Raw genomic sequence first — 14,878 nt, 5'->3', positions numbered from 1 at the left:
ATAATAGAGCTGACCACTCATTACTGAAGTTCTACATCCCACTTTCAATTCAATGCCAACAACTAAACAAGTCTATGATTTACTAGGCTACTTCTATAATGTAGTAAAATATACCTGGTGCTTATTGGTCAGGTGCAAATAAAAACCGACAACAAGACTCAAATTAGGAGCTCCCAAAACTATTCTGATTGGAGGGTAGAGTTTCTTTAACGTTATAATATAGTAAAAACATGTCTAAAGGTGCATGCACACTAGACGATATTTTGAACGACTGGACGATATCGTTATCGTTCACTATATCGTCCAGTTTTATGCAAAAACGATGAACGATAACTACCAACGATGCGCCCTCCCGCAGGTCGTTGGTTTTCGGCCTGCATGTTCAGGTGATGGACGTCAAACTGACGATATTGTCAAGTTGTTGCATGATCGGGAATGAGGGAGGGGCCCGGCACTGAACAATATCGTTCAGTGTGTGCGCTCAATGTCGTTAATGACACTGAGCACACCCCTTCCAGGGAAACACTAGACGATGTCGCTCATGCAGCGAATCGTCTAGTGTGTATGCACCATAATATTTGTGTCTACTCTGTGTGTGCTTCCTATAGTGGTAAACCTTAATTAACAAATTGGTTTTATTACATATGGGAGACATGAATGTGTCTGTAGTTAAGGTGTGGGGGAGACTGCAGTGAGAAGTCATTTGTTTTGTATTTTACTGCTTATTCCTTATATGAACCCAATTAACTTTTTACACAAACATTTCCATTGTCATTATAGAATACCGTCACTTCAGTTTATTTGCATCAGCATTGCCATAAGCATTTATTTTCTATAAATATATGAAACATATTTCTATGCAGAACTCTGTTTTACCTTTATTCTGGAGACAACCTAACATTGAAATAAAATGTCTTAACAGATTAGATAACTGATTCCCCAAGTGGAGAGAGTTATTGGGGAAGATGGCTGTTTTTGGGTGATGGTGACAGAGCAGTGAAGGCCCATGCCTGCTCAAGGTGTCCTTTACAAAATATTGCCCACAAATGTCTAATACACCCCAATTTACATCTAAAATATCTAAGAAGAAATAAACTATTTTCAAAGCATCAATTAACTGTCCCAAGTAGCGATGTTCTTTAAAGATAAGGCAACTTTGTTAAACAATTCAGCAGGAATAGAAGCCATTATTTATAGGAAAAATATTTCATAACTGCAATCTCTTAATATTCTGCATTTAACGATCATAGTCTATTGATACCAGTGAAATACGAAGACACAAACCACAGAGGGACATCTATCGATCTATATATATATATATATATATTTTCTCTCCCTGGATTAGGGGTCTGTCTATTTGGGCTAATCTCGAACCACTGAACGGATTTTGATAGGGTTTTCACACTTCTATATAGCATTGGTAGGGGAAGCTTTAGGTGTATGAACCATTTATCTGTGACAAAAGGGCGTCCAGAAGTGACTATTTTACTGAAACAAGTCACAGGAAAAAAAAAAACTGTTGTGCTGTGTGAGTGACTGACTGCTGCTGCTGCTGCAGGGCCTGCGCTCTGATTGGCTCTCACTGTCTCAGAGAGCCAATCAGAGCTAGCAATTAACTCTGCTGCTTAGCAGTAGCCTAAAGAGGGGAGGGAGTCAGGGACTGAGCAGGGTCATATCGGCCGACAGAGTGAGAGATAGCCTCCAACAAAATCATTAAGATGCCCTGATGCAAATACAGGAGCCAGGGCATCTATAGCCATCAGGAATTAGAAAAAAAAATTACAATTTGGAACACCATCAAATGATTTCCATTCGATGGTGGCAAACATCGGAATATCACCATCGAATGGTAAAAACACTACCATCGGAACAAAATCGCTGAACTTGCAGGCAGGCTCCGGCAAACACTCCTCCACCTTGAAGTGCTACCTCTCCAGTATGATGTTGCTGCTCAGCTACATGCCCTAGGTGAACAGGTGGCACCTCCCATGGAAGACAGCGCTGTTCTCGGACAGGGGTACCAAGGCGAGGAAGCTCAACAGGAAGACTAGGAAATACAGGGTACACTGTGCAAAGAGGACATTGCTCATAGACATTCAGCAGCCAGGGAGGGGTGCGCATGATAGCTGTGGAAATATGCACAGGTACCCGGAGCCGTGGGGATATGCTGCTGGTAATGCTTATGGTAGCTGCAATACAAATCTCTCATCCATGAGGGGGGAGTTGTGGTGATACTGATGAGATGCAGGGGGCATGAGTGAGAAGCAGAGGGTTGTGGAGAGATGCAGGGGAATGTGGTGATATGGCATAGGTTTTGTTACGAGAGGGGGTTGTGGGGAGACGAAATTGTTCCTGTGCAAAGCTGGGGTGGGTCGCCAGTACATATTATAATATATAGTCCTTGGTTGGTAGGTGTCTGTCTGTTTATTCGGGCTAATCTCAAGAACCACTGGACGGATTCTGATGCAGTTTTCACTATTCTATAGAGCATTTGTAGAGAGGTTTAGGTGTATAAAACATTAATGTATGACAACAGGGAGCTGAGGAGTGACTATTTTAGAGAAGAAAGTCAATAAAAAAAAAAACGGACATCCAAACGCTTTTTTGGCTTACATTGCCCAAACAGTTAAAGATATATCACAACAATGGACTTCGTTTATACCATGTAGAGATTGATACGTATTATCCAGTTTCTCAAGAAAAATTATGTAAGCGCTGTTTACTGATACAAAATTTCATTTTTTCCCTTTTTTTCCCCGTACCTATTTCATTTATGTGAAAAACAATTCTTTAATTTCAAACAATCCAATTCCTGGTAAGAGTCTGCTTTGGCATGACAATAAATAAAGCACAGGGACAGACACTTAACATGGCTGGAGTTGACTGACCTAAGTGGAGACGGTTTTGCTCATGGACAACTTTACATGGCCCTTTTGCGAGTCACGTCAAAACTAAATCTTTTTGTGTTGACATCACGAGGAAGCATGACCAATGTCATCTACAAGGCAAACTTATAAGACCTTGGTTAAAAAAAAAAAAAAAACACTCGTCGTAAATTCAAATTTGCTCCCGTGTCAAGCCAGGGGAGGTCGCTAGTAATGGAATATACTGGGATGGTATACAGCAGGAATCGGAAGGTGACCTGAGAAGGGCCCATCACCACTGTAGATCAGAGTCCAATTCCCCTAAACTCTGGGTACGAAGGCATCTACTGTCAGATGATGACTGCTGTAACACATAGTACCACTGCTCCATGTGGGACTGACTGATACATTATTTATTTGGGACACAAATTATGGGGGAAATTCAAAGGTTCTCTTGCGCCAATAGCTACTGTCTACAGTGATGGGAGCTAATCTACTGTTTGCACAACCAGCCCCAAGCTGGTTGCGACAGTCACATTATCACCCAAAATACACAGTATTAGCCCCATAAAGCAGCATCTCCCGTGCAAAGTGCCAGTTAAGACGGCAAAAAGCCAGGCGAGATATGGTTCAGGCGCCCAAAAGCCCTACTTTGGGAGGCTTTCCAATCGCACCTCAGGAGGCTGCAAGCTGAAATCTGCTATAAGTAATATAGAACCCAAAACAATTGACTAGCTCCCATTACTTTAGGTGGGAGCTACGTGTGCAAGAAATCAATCGAATTTTCCCCCTTTAAATGATCGGTCCGAGTCAATCCATGTGGAGTGGTCCAGCCTTGACCATTTTTAGAATGTTTTATTTTTTGTGTGCGATGACCCCTGTAAGTTAGTAGTCAGAGACCACCATTACTTTATTTTTATTTACCTTCATATGAAGATGACAGCCATTTGGGCTAAATGCAATCTCTCAGCTCAGAAAGGTCATAGAAAGATGGGATAAAAAAAAAAATTTCACCACATTTCAAGCTACATTTTTTGTCATAACCTTATCCCTACCTCACTTACGACTGAAATTTAAGCCCAAAGTTGTCAGATTAATAAAAAAAAAAAGATCTATTTTTTGGATTGTATTTCAGTGGGAAGGAATAAAATTTCAGAGCTGTAATTTTTTTGGGAATAGCTATGTACTCAAAGATTTGCCAAAGCAATTTTGAGTTATCCATCTTGTCTACTTTTTTTATTAGAGAACTTTAAAATTGCTTGTTTTTCACCTAAATTGACCTCTAATCTCTCTGGTGGGGAACCTGATAAATTCAAAATCACAGCATACACAGTACTCTTTGAGGGGTAACTGTAAAAACAATTTGGAGATTAATATACCAATTTGGATTTTGATATTCTCTTAGCGTAGCTTTGTTCCACATGGGATATCAAAATCCAATTTGTTTTACAGTTACTAGGGGGGGTTAGGGTTAGGCACCACTAAGGGAGGATTAGGGGTGTGGGGGATTTAGAGGGGTAAGGATAGGGTACTTACCTGCCCTGCCGGGATCTTCTCCCTTCGGGCTGCCGGTGTCGGGATATGAACCGGCGGGTTCAGCCACTCCCCAAGAAGAGCGATCACCAGCAGGAAGTGTAGGGCTGGCTGTAACTTAACAGAAGCAGGGACGAATGAGAGCAAGCCCTGCAGACAGTCTCCATGCACACACACAGACAGTGCCCCAGCTGTCTAGCAACAGCCTGGGCTGGAATCAAAGGCATAAAGCCGCGTCCAAGTCGCCTAATACGGCCGAAACCTGCAGCCAAGATGTTCCGCTGTCACCAAATAAAAATTATGCCCCCCAATATGAATCAAAAAAATATAAGCAATATTTCACACATTTTAAGTTCACAATAAAATATCCCAAATTACATGGACCCAAACACTTGGTGTTTGCCCCCACATTTGCCCTGTCATCTCCAGTCCACCACATGACATCAGACTCTTAAACAAGCTACATTAGAGCATACGGTAAGATATGTCATAGGATGGTGTAATATGTATCCTGCCTTCCTGGAATTATTTCCAGTCCAGACCAGTGCAGAGCAAATCCCAGGAACCAGAAAATCATTGTGCCATAAAGGTGACCACTGGGCACCTAACTTTTGGAGACATTTTAAGGGATTCATATCTTCACAGGCTTCTCAAGATCTAGCTGGTTCCTTAATAGTCTTTAATTTTGTACAGATGGACAGTTAATGTCGTTATTTAACTTAATATATACAAGGGTATTTTTTAAATAGAAATGTATAAAAAAAGAAAATAAACTGTATACGTCTCATCAACAAATCTTAGCAGATTGAATATTCAAATAGTAATATCCAGCTCTTAGAAAGACCTTCATAAATCAGGCTGGCAGATTTTAGTTCTTACACATTACACAGTTATTATTACAGATAGTCTGCTGTATTATTAGATGCTTCAATTGTTTGTAATAGGTCTTCGTTTTACAGTTTATGATAGATATCCCATTCCACAATGAAAGCCCCTGACTCCTTCTCACATTGTAAGAGCGATCTAACGACTTGCAAGCTATAAAATCCAGCATCATCAGTGTAAATTTACAAGATGAGCTAAGTTACTAATATTGTAGGAGATAATATCCATTATACGAGCATTATTTTTAATACAACAGCCAATATCTTACCATTTATTAATTTGAGCTCTTGCACAGCTGTACTAATAATTTCTGAGCACACATCTAAAAGAGCAAAAACATATAACTCATTGTCAATGATTAATAAGAGATTCTAGCCCTGCAAAGTTCAGTTTGACAATTACATATAAAATAGCCTGTGGATAATGATAGCAAGAAGTTATTCTAACTGCAATAAAATTCAAGTGTAAAAAACATGGTCAATAATACTAGGTTTCACAAGGCTGGTCAAACTGTGGCCCAAATTATTCTGTAGACCAAATATGCCAAACTGGCATTCTTGGGAGCACACATAAGGTCCCCTTCTAATTAATGTATAGTGATATTTACAGCAAGCCCATCAGCTACACAAGAAATGTACCTTTCACATAAAAATGTGATCGTTCAAATGTCATACCCCATTTACAGATGCTGCTAGCCTCTAGGCACTATGCGGCGCGAGTGAACCGCCCAAGCTGTGCAGCATAGCGACTTTCTTTAAAAGAGCATCTTACTCGCACTGCAGATGCAGAGAAACAGTACCCACGCTTTACCAAAGACGTCGGGCTGCGACTAACTGCACGGGAATTAGTTTTAAATATGTATAAAGTCACTGATGAAGCACAACGGAACTTGGGTGTAAATAAAAGCCAATGGAATCGTAGCACTTAGTATATAGATCGCACACAGATATACAAGTGTCGCGTATCAGATTGGTCATTGCAGTCTCATTAAGCGGTTGTGTTGCATTGCAAGAAACAGCATATTGGAGCAAAAGACGTGAAAAAGAAGCATGGAGCATGCACAGGACCTGCCGTACTGAGAAGGGCTCTTTGGCATGGCAGTAGTGTATGAGGACACATCTGTACGCTGTCCTACTAACCCTGGCCATAAACCTGAAAATCGTATCTAATTAATTATTGCCTCCCCCCTGATGTTTGCATAGAGATTATGTAGCCCTGAGTTTTGATGCTGCAGCTTGGGAGAGAGGGTAAAAACTTGGGTACAAGGAATTCAGAGGCCTGGATTTACCCAGCCTGCTCCTTCCAGACCTCAGCCTTGAACCATCCCTAGACAGGGCCTGTTAGTGTAATTTGCACTGCTTGCCATATCACGGATGGGGGGGCAGGATAACGTGCTGAGTGGGCCAAAATTATGAGCGTTTATTAAGAGACGAGCAAGTTAAAGTGGCGGCAGTCGTTACAAAGCAGAATCTGTGAAAAGGTAAAACTAAGTAAAAGAATACAATAAGGAAAAATAAACGTAAAATAGTCTGTCCAAAATTACCCCAATAAAAGGCAAACTCATGGAGACCAGATATAAACAAAATTATAATTATATATCTGTATATCTGTATCTCTATCTATCTATATATACAGCAGTAATCTGGCAACCAAATCAACTTGAAAGCAAAATACTTGCCAGGTTGCCTACCACCATATACTATGCCAGTGTATGATATATAGAGAGACCAGCACTCAATGAATAAACTCCAGTGCCAAGCACACAAGAAAAATCACACAAAGCCCTCTCCAATGCAGCAGGGACAGCACTCAGGTTAGTTGAAGAAAAAAAGTTTTATTGTATCAAACACAAGCGTAACTGCACACTGTTTCATGTTATATTGCTACAATAAAAATTATTTTTTCTTCAACTGGGTGCTGTACTGCCACTTCCATGGTGGCCCTGGTGAGAGGATCGATATTGGTCTATTGCTAAAAACACGTGTCTGCATGAAGTTAGCCATCTCCAGGCAGGTTTAAACATTTGTGAGCAATAATGCGAGTGTCAATGTCAAGTATAACATCGCAGGAACATGTCCACGGTGCTCCTGGGAGACTTTGTGATAGCACCAGACTCTCGGGTGACAATTCAATCAAACGACACATCATGTCCAGCGACATCGCAAGTTTTTCCCTGCACTCTATAGAGGTGCACAGGAAAACTTGCGATGTTGATGCCTACTGTAATAGGCATACATGTGCGCAGCTGGCCATAGCATTTACTTGAATCTCCCCTTAGGAAGACAGGCTCCTTTTTAGCCCTGAATGATCACATGGCATTAGGGTCAAAGTTTCTTTAGCCTACTTCAACTGCTAGTTTAAAATAATGCCTATGGTTTACTATCCCTAAACCGGGTAAAGATCTTTCAGATGTTAAGAACTATAGACCAATAGCGTTATTAAATACGGATGTCAAAATATTTGCCAGGCTTATAGCAAATCGAATTTCCACCCTTCTCCCACAGCTTATACACCCCGATCAGGTTGGTTTTGTTTTGGATTGACAAGCCTCTGATAAAACCCGCAGAGTGTTTACTATAATTCAATTGCTGTCTCAGTCCCAGGAACAATTCATCCTGCTTTCTTTAGACGCTGAGGAAGACTTTGACAGACTTAATTGGGATTATATGAAGTATACGCTGTCTTTTTTTGGTTTTGGCGGCGCCATTCTGGATTCAATAATGGCTTTGTACCAACACCCCTCTGCTCGGGTTTTTAGCAATGGCTTTCTCTCCAACACTTTCCCCATCTTTAATGGCACTAGGCAGGGCTGTCCGCTTTCCCCTCTCATTTTTGTTCTTGCTATGGAACCCCTAGCTCAAAAAAATCAGGGACTCTACAGAATTTACTGGTTACCCCACTCAGAATGGTCCTCACAAACTTTGCCTCTTTGCTGACGATGTCCTCCTATTTGTTACCAAACCTTTAACTTCGTTACCTATTTTAGATAATTTTAGTGAAGCTTCCTTTTACAAATTAAATACATCTAAATCCGATGCCCTCCCAATCAATATTTCCCTGTCTGTACTATCCCTTCTCAAACTTAATTTTCCTTATAATTGGAAGACTGTGTCTCTCACTTATCTTGGTGTGCAGATTACAACCCATGTTAAAGATGTTTTTGAAGTTAATTTACCTCCACTATTCACACATGTCTGTGCTAGCTCGCACCTGGGGTTCCTATGAGATATCATGGTTGGGACACATCACTGCCTTTAAAATGACATTACTTCCTAAATTAATGTATCTATTTCGAACTATCCCTTATATTATTCCTTCCCGTTATTTAACAATGTTTAAAAAATTAATGGCATTATATGTTTGGAAAAACAAGCCCCCACCGTTAGCGGTCCATAAGATGGCTCTTCCAAAAAGATATGGGGAGCTGAAGCTCCCCGACCTTTCCTGGTATCAATCAGCCTGCATACTGGCAAATCTCCACAACTGGTTCCTGCCCCCTGGGGTCAAGCCCTGGGTAGACCTAGAACGTACTACAGTGGCGGGATTCTCTCTAACAGATCTGCTTTGGCTTCCAAAACAGGTCCGCCCCCTCCCTCAGTTTTGCCCACTAGCTATTGTGGATGCTCTAAAGGTATGGGATACTACTGTTATATGTAATGCTGATTGGGGTTTGCCCTCCAGAAATGTATCTGTTAAAGCGTTGAGTTTTTTAATTCCTCATCTGTCTCTTACCTTATGGATCTCCTATGGGGTATCTACTCTAAATGATCTCCTACTCGGTGATTCTCTACGGTCTTTCTCCCAACTCCAAACAACATTTGGAGTCCGCACTACAGCACACTATTCCTACCTCAAAATAGTCCATTGGCTTTGCAATATTCATAAATTACCCAGAGCAATATCCCTACCTCCTCCATTGCTCTTGAGTACACTATCTTCACAAACCTCTAGGGGGGTTATTTCTTATTGGTATGTGTTTATACAGTCTACGCCTATCAACAAGTCTACAACACAACTCCAATGGGAATCTGATTTGCAGTATACTTTTACTCCACTACAATGGGAAAGTATGTATACTAACTCATTTAACATGTCTAGGTGTACTAATCATATAGAGATGCATTTTAAACTACTCCATAGACTTTATCTCACCTCAATTAAATTGCACAAAATGTGGTCTTCCTGCTCAAAATTATGATGGAGACAATGTTCGCAGGAAGGTACTCTTTTCCATGTCTTCTGGGATTGCCCAATCCTTTGTGCTTTTTGGATTGAGGTATTTGATTTATTATCTAAAGTTCTTGGTATGATTGTTAATCCAAATCCGGTTCTAGCATTGCTCAACTGGTGTCCCCGTTCTATTCCTAAAAGTGAACGTTATCTGACAGGCCAAATTTTGCTGGCTGCTAGAGCTACATTGGCCCAATTGTGGAAATCTCCGAATCCCCCCATTATATCTCGAGTATTTTAAAAAATTCAGTATCATTTTGAAATGGAGACTTATGATGGTCCCTACTCTACTTCACCTAAATCTCCTTTGAGGAAATGGATGTCTTGGCATCTTTACATTACTGAGGGAGCTGGTGCTCTTCAACAAATCCCTATATCTAGTCCTCCTACTCCAGATTTCCAAGCTCTACCACATCAAGATACCGGATTTAGATTTTAGTTTGTTGTATTGGTTGGTAAGATATTACCCACATGCTGTATATGTATTTCACTGTGTCTCCGGATGTCCCTATGTGATATTGTTTATTTAAAAAAAAAAAATTTCCTCTTTTATTTACCTTTTTTTTTTTTCTCCTCTTTCTTTTTCTAATATATATAAAAAGTTGTAGTTGAATATTTTGGATTTTTGTATTTGAATTTTTTTTTAATAAATATTATTGATGTTAAAAAAAAAAAATAATGCCTATGGTAATACAGAACTAGAAGAAAGGGACATACACTTATAAATTATTTTAGCAAGCATGTTCAAAAATGTGACTTCAATTTGACTTACTTAACCTGCACGATTGAGGTTAGATATCCCAAAAACTGCATAATAGGTTCCCAGAAAAACAAAGTGTGTGTATAAAATATAGACTCTGTAAATCCTAATGCTGGGCATACACTATACCATTGGTTCCCAAACTTTTTTGAACAATGACACACTAGAGTATCAGCATTGTTTTCATGGCACCCCTAAGCCAAAAATTTGTTATTGAGAAATGTAGTAAAATTAAGGAAATTGTGTAAATTGTGTTTACTTGTAATCTCTCACAAGCAGGGCCATCTTCCCTCACTTTGCCTCCCCACAACGACACCTAACTCTTGGGTTCTGCCGCCCTACTGCTTATTTAAGTACTATGACTGCCGATGCAGCAATGATTATAAATCATGGCTATGTACTGCAAGTCACTTTTTCCTTTTTTTGTTAATATTGTTTCTATCTTTTGGACATTGTAAGGTGCTGCGGACCCCTTGTGGCGCCATCTAAAGAATAACAACAACGTGGTTGCTGCAATCTCTTCATTCAGTGATATTTGCATTTGGCCCATAGCAATAAAGCATATTCCCATCTGATCTTTTAAAGGGGAAGGTGACCGATGTGTGTGGATATGCACTTCGTGTGTTCTTGGTCTGCCTTCCTTTTACATGGTAAATGCGACTATTAGCTAATTAATAACGCTGTCCTGTCATTTACTATATATGATGTACTGTAATTTCACCTTTTACTACAACCATGATGTACTGTAATTTCACCTTTTACTACAACCATTGTAAAGCTACAGTGCCTTGTGTAAACCAGGTGCACATAGCACGGCTGTATCTCGGAGTAGAGCAGGCACCTATACTACCCAATGCTACGCAAGTTATGCAAAACGTATATTTTTCGTTTGCGATTTAGAAGCAAATTATGTTCGACCACAATCTCTGCTATATTCATTACAGCATGAACATTTCTAAAATTATAAATGCAGTATTCTAATTGTACTGAGCTCATAAGAAATCCACTCATCCTAGGAGTGCAATTTTCAGGCAGTGATTTTAGAGAATACTAACAGCAGATAGGTGTGAACAAGCCTTCATGAAAATTCGGAAAATTGCATGCAACAAAAAGGAGTGCTTTGTATTGTACCACAGCATATAGAGTGCTACCTTTCTTCCTGTATTTCAAGTTGCACTTTAAATTCAAATTCTCCAGTTAACTAAACAGCTTCTCGAGCAATGCATGAACACATGGATAAAATGCAGGTTCTTCATGGAGAAAAACAGTCCTTAAATACATCCAAAACACAACCTTTATTTTAAAAATCTTTGTTTGATTAATCACTTTCAAAATAACCTTTCCCTCCCCCACCCAAACACATTTTACCTGGTATACACTCAACAAATCCATTAATTCTAGGAATCACTGTACTTTATACTGTACCCTTTGCTAGATATGATTTTTGTCTGGTGTTTTTTGCTGGTGGTATAGTGATGGAATACTTTAAATCACACATAAGTTGTATTATCACGATGAGCAGTCCCAAAACATGACTAATGCCATTAAAAGACAACATTCGCCATTAGGGGGCTAAGCTTTTCAAAGCTTGGTACATCTTGCAGTTTTGTAGTCCCCACAAAAACCTATAGGGACTACATTTGTGATTAATAACGGAGAAGCCACTACATATCTCTTTCTCCGATATCTGCGGTATCCTTTTAACACAAGGTCCCGATAATTAATTTAGCAATCCTTTGATATCTGCTTTTTCATAGGTGTATTGACCACAAAACTAGTTTAATACATCGGCCACTTGATGAGATAAAGATAAGATACATTTCATGGCTCTGACTTTGGGGTGTGATACGTAAGCACATAACATTGAGAGCACTTGTCCATAACTTCAGTGCAATAAGGCACAACAGTGGCATCTAATTAACCATTTCACAGCTGCCACTTACCTAGATTTAAGCTCCATGTACTCTGATGAAAACAGGAGTCTGAGATCCCCTCTCCCAACCGGTCCTGAGATTTTACAGTTCTCAAGACAGACTGGACCTCTCAGACGTCTTCACTTCTAGCACTAAGCACTACATAAATATTCCATGTATCCAGCACATGCCATTAGACAGCTATTTGGAGGGTTCAATTCTCTATGATTAAAGGTGCCCACACACATACCGATGTCCTCACGATACGATTTTATGGCCAATTTCCACATGAACTTTCACGGGAGCTCCCTTGCCGTCGTGATCACGATTTGGCGTTAAAAATGTCCAATCTGACTAAAGATCTATCTTGCAGCCAATGCATTGTATCCCAGATTGGCTAATCTGCCCTACAGCATGGCAGATCAGAAGATGCGATGTACGACGAGCGGGGACGCGCATCGGCATCATGCTCGTGAGTATAAACTCACGATTTGTACTTTTTTTACCCGATTCGTCGTCACGATTCGTCGAAATCGGCCAAATCGTGTAAAATGTCGCTATGTGTGTGGGCACCTTAAGAATGTGTGCAAGATACATCTAATATCAGAATAAATCATTTAATACCTGACAAATATTGAGGAAGTTTTAGTTCCTAATGAATTGATAATCTGATTGAATATTTGGTTAGACTATGTAATGGACTCTTCCAATGTGCTCTGGTGACAATATATTGTAGGTCATTTACATGATTCTCAGCATTCCCAATGAGAGGACGGGGTACATCTGCTGTAGCTTTGACGTCAGTGACCAGGGATTTTTAATGGACATTCACATGAATATTAAAAGGATTACAATGAGTAGCATCTCATAAACTAGAGCTTTTATTGACATTCAATATAATTAAAAAAAAATGTTGTTAAGACTGAAAACCTGACCATGTTCTGTAATGTTTTTACAAGAAGTTTTTCCCTACTTAAATACAAGGAACTCTCATAAATTTACGTTACAAGCAAAAAAAAAAAAGTTTTTCCTTTAAACAGATAAAAGCTACATTCAGAAATAAAGTCCCGATTATTTGCTTATAACAAGATTCCAGATTTACTTGTAACAAAGTTCATCCACTAAAAGGTGTGATCGCTACATAGCAAGAATAACTTTACTGACAGTGTGAAGCAAATGGTTTCCTATCACTTTTTATCTATAAACAAGTCTCCAACAAAATTGAAGCATCTTTGATGCTTTGGCAAATAAGATGGAAAGGAGTCACAGAAATTTGTGATCTACACTGGAAGAACAAGTGCAGCAACCAAACAACTGTCCCTATCAGATGAAATGACATTTAACTAGCAGCAAAATAATGGGGAAATGTTAATGTATAATGAGATTTACAAGGTCAGATTCACCAATAAGAAGAGAATAATTAACTTTCTGTTTAAAACACGGATTTAAAAAATATATATATTAAGCCTCAAAACCATACAGTAACTGTAGTTAGAACAGATTGCTTAAAATGTAGCGTTCTATGGCAAATACTTGGTAACCCCACCATTTAAACATTCTCCAGAAACAAAGATATACCACAAATAACCGTGGGAAAACACTCTTTCTGCACTGTAATATGTGACACTGTCTGTAACACACACACATATATATATATATATATATATATATATATACACACACACAGGCAGACAATAGAGGCCCCTATATTTCTGTGATACACATTATTCAGGACACCCCGGGGGCAGCTGCGTAGCAGGAGATGATACCACAGGAACCTATATTATGACGACACAATCACAGTAGCAGCAGATGATGATGGTGTGACGGTATTGCAGTAACAGGGAAGAAGAGGGGACTGTAGGGACGGGGAGGGTGTATGAGCCATGGTGGGAATAGCTGCAACAAATGGGTTAATGATCACATATGTAAATAGCCCCCTCCCCCACCCCCAGCAACACCTCCTCGCCCACAACCCTACCAGGTTTCTCCCCTCCGGCTGGGGACGCACCAGGTGCCCTTACCGGTCACAAACAGGGGTGTACGGCCCGGATCATTACCTCGTCAGCGGCAGCCGGGGACAATCCGATCCCCTGCTGCTTCCTTCCCCACCCAGAGGGGTCGGTGATGAATCTCTCAGCCGGTAGGGGGATGGGCAGCTTCCTGCCTGCGATCGCACGGAGTGTGCCGCTCTCCCCAGCCGCCTGCGAGGAGGTGGTGCCCGTCCTGCAGCAGCCAGGCTCCCCCCTTCGCCGCCCGTCCCGGCCGAGCTGACAGTCCTCCTCCACCAGAACAACTAAACCTCTCCCTGCCTCTCGCGACACTTTGATGACACGACAGGGAAGCGGAAAAGCGAGTCCGCGAATGCATAGTGCAAACAGAGAGTCACGTGAGGCGCTGGGTGACTCCCCGGCGGCCATTTTACTTGTGGGCCAAGTTCTGTTTTTCTTTTTACTTAACATGTTGTCTGTAGATAGATTGGTTAAACTGCAGACAAGAAAATGAACACTGCTATAATTACCTACATAGATTCCCAGTGCGACGTTTGTTTCATTAATGATTTGTCAAATTAAATGACAGCCCATCATAATCGGCTTTTGTTCTTTTAAGAGTATATACAGTTCAATTTGCCAGCCTTCAGGATGTAGTGCACCCTAAGTGCAAGTGTATTAAATGTAATACATGTGCCAGTA

General features: G+C 40.3%; 1 protein-coding gene across 6 annotated transcripts in view; it reads right to left on the bottom strand.

Moving 5' to 3' along the window:
- Nucleotides 1–14,878, bottom strand: part of RNF111 (ring finger protein 111) — a 70,195-nt gene that overhangs the window by 55,227 nt on the left and 90 nt on the right. For 4 of the 6 annotated variants that reach the window (XM_088445342.1, XM_088445370.1, XM_088445380.1 and 1 more), the window contains exon 1: nt 14,246–14,328. The exons of 1 other annotated variant lie outside the window; for it this stretch is intronic. The gene's annotated coding sequence lies outside the window, so the exon portion shown is untranslated. Of the gene's footprint in view, nt 1–14,209; nt 14,329–14,878 lie in introns of those variants that run through there. One more of the 6 variants, XM_088445351.1, reaches the window with a different exon arrangement.

The sequence above is a fragment of the Taudactylus pleione genome, unplaced genomic scaffold, assembly GCF_031769625.1.
Source record: "Taudactylus pleione unplaced genomic scaffold, aTauple2 ptg000019l, whole genome shotgun sequence".
Lineage (NCBI taxonomy): Eukaryota > Metazoa > Chordata > Amphibia > Anura > Myobatrachidae > Taudactylus > Taudactylus pleione.
This window is presented reverse-complemented; position numbering and strand designations above follow the sequence as displayed.